Below are 3,103 nucleotides of genomic sequence, written 5' to 3'. Positions count from 1 at the left end.
ATCGTCGTCGGTTTCACTTTTGCAGATCACCGATCGACGACACTCTCTTTTCTCTCTAGTTTCTAATTTTCGAGACAAGAATTATCACACAGAGAAATATCCACGAAACTATTCTCTCCGTCGTGATACTTGAGCTCCTTCGGCAACGATCCACCAGCCTTTCACACACAATTCTTCTTCATATGAGAGTGAAGAATCACAGAACATATCCTTCCACAAAAATATTCCTGTGAACTTCCTCTCTCTCGGATCGAGCCGCCCTTTCACACAATTTCCAGAGCCAAGCATCACAGTGATATCTTGCTCGCACGTCACTACTCCTTTCTCATCTTTTACTTTCAATCAATTGGGATTGCACACCTCAACACAATTCAGATAGATCCACAATTTTTCGTGTGCACAAATATCCCACAACACATGTTCAGAAACTCGTGACACGAACAGCAAACTCATGTGATCCACAGTATTAAATCTTTGCTTTTGCGTGTCACGTAAAGATTGTAACTTCGACCAGGAGTCTCGGTTCATTCATTTATCTGACAATTCCAACATTGGTGTCGGACCTCGACAAGCACGAATCACACACGCCGTTGGTCATCCATCGGTAAGCACGTACACCGGACCTCCGCAGAAAACTCTACGGAGCGGTATACGCTCGCGCTAAGCATCCATCGTACAGGCACGTAAACCACTCACGCTGGTCACTGACGACGAAGCGCGTATCAAGCACGCTGGGCAAAGTCGACAGAAGCGCGTAATAGTGGCATGCCGAAACATATCGAGATAGCGCGTTAAGCGTCGTGCTGGGCATAGCGAGCTGGCGCGGAATGTGCGCGCTGCACATATCGAAAATCTGACACCTCTTGATATTTAGGCTTTCCATTCTCACGTAAGCCCGGCGCCCGCCTTAAAGACGGAACGTTTCGTTCAGTTTAAATAAACTCATTCGCTCGGACAAAGAGTTGATGCTCAGTAAGTACGAGTATACACACTAGTGCATACAAGTCACCAACGTCCAAAGGACGATTACCACATAAGGGCCATTCGGTCTTAGACACCGACCCGTGGTCATGCTGTGTAGAGAAAGATCCGGAACGTAAACCGTTCGAAGACACTCGAGATACAAGATCCCGAGGAGCGGTGGACTGCTTCTCGACCGAGATCGTAGAATAGCCACGCGCCCAGCGATGCCTCGACGGCACGCCCGGACCGACGCTTCTCTTATAGATACCGAGTGGCCGGCCGAGAGGCCGGCGACGGCCGACCTTAGCCGCGCGGCCTTACGGTGGGAACTCGCCGCGCGTGCAGCACTCCCGGCCGGTACGCTGCCACTTAGACTCGGCAGATGAACACGTACACATACGAGGTCGTCTAAAACTAACTTAATACTAAACTGCGGACATTATACTGCTATAATCACAAACTTTCAACATGTTTCAACCACATATTTTAAGACTACATACATACAAATATAGCAATATTGAAAATATTCTAAGTCCCCGTTCGTGTCGCTCCGGAACCGAATGTCGACGGAACGAAATGACAACGGTAGATCCTTATTCCTGGTGCTCGTGGCTCTCTAAAACCATACACTTGTTCTCCTCTGTCTCTTACCTGTGTCGAGATAATCGAGAATCATGGAGCGTTCGTGTCGCTCCGGAACCGAAAGTCGTCGGTTCGAAACGAGAACGTTAGATCCATATTCCTGATCGTTGAGGCACTCTAAAACTATTAGGCTGTTTTGCTCTCTGATGCCCGTGGACCGAGAGAACGTAGAATAACGGAGCGATCGTGTCGCTCCGGAGCCCGAGCGAAAAAATTCCAAGTCCCCTTTCGTGTCGCTCCGGAGCCCGAGCGAAAAAATTCTAAGTCCCCGTTCGTGTCGCTCCGGAACCGAATGTCGACGGAACGAAATGACAACGGTAGATCCTTATTCCTGGTGCTCGTGGCTCTCTAAAACCATACACTTGTTCTCCTCTGTCTCTTACCTGTGTCGAGATAATCGAGAATCATGGAGCGTTCGTGTCGCTCCGGAACCGAAAGTCGTCGGTTCGAAACGAGAACGTTAGATCCATATTCCTGATCGTTGAGGCACTCTAAAACTATTAGGCTGTTTTGCTCTCTGATGCCCGTGGACCGAGAGAACGTAGAATAACGGAGCGATCGTGTCGCTCCGGAGCCCGAGCGAAAAAATTCTAAGTCCCCGTTCGTGTCGCTCCGGAGCCCGAGCGAAAAAATTCTAAGTCCCCGTTCGTGTCGCTCCGGAACCGAATGTCGACGGAACGAAATGACAACGGTAGATCCTTATTCCTGGTGCTCGTGGCTCTCTAAAACCATACACTTGTTCTCCTCTGTCTCTTACCTGTGTCGAGATAATCGAGAATCATGGAGCGTTCGTGTCGCTCCGGAACCGAAAGTCGTCGGTTCGAAACGAGAACGTTAGATCCATATTCCTGATCGTTGAGGCACTCCAAAACTATTAGGCTGTTTTGCTCTCTGATGCCCGTGGACCGAGAGAACGTAGAATAACGGAGCGATCGTGTCGCTCCGGAGCCCGAGCGAAAAAATTCTAAGTCCCCGTTCGTGTCGCTCCGGAGCCCGAGCGAAAAAATTCTAAGTCCCCGTTCGTGTCGCTCCGGAACCGAATGTCGACGGAACGAAATGACAACGGTAGATCCTTATTCCTGGTGCTCGTGGCTCTCTAAAACCATACACTTGTTCTCCTCTGTCTCTTACCTGTGTCGAGATAATCGAGAATCATGGAGCGTTCGTGTCGCTCCGGAACCGAAAGTCGTCGGTTCGAAACGAGAACGTTAGATCCATATTACTGATCGTTGAGGCACTCTAAAACTATTAGGCTGTTTTGCTCTCTGATGCCCGTGGACCGAGAGAACGTAGAATAACGGAGCGATCGTGTCGCTCCGGAGCCCGAGCGAAAAAATTCTAAGTCCCCGTTCGTGTCGCTCCGGAGCCCGAGCGAAAAAATTCTAAGTCCCCGTTCGTGTCGCTCCGGAACCGAATGTCGACGGAACGAAATGACAACGGTAGATCCTTATTCCTGGTGCTCGTGGCTCTCTAAAACCATACACTTGTTCTCCTCTGT

Source organism: Calliopsis andreniformis, unplaced genomic scaffold (genome assembly GCF_051401765.1).
Source record: "Calliopsis andreniformis isolate RMS-2024a unplaced genomic scaffold, iyCalAndr_principal scaffold0416, whole genome shotgun sequence".
NCBI classification, from domain to species: domain Eukaryota; kingdom Metazoa; phylum Arthropoda; class Insecta; order Hymenoptera; family Andrenidae; genus Calliopsis; species Calliopsis andreniformis.
The sequence above is the reverse complement of the archived record's forward strand: the minus strand, read 5'-3'. Positions refer to the sequence as shown.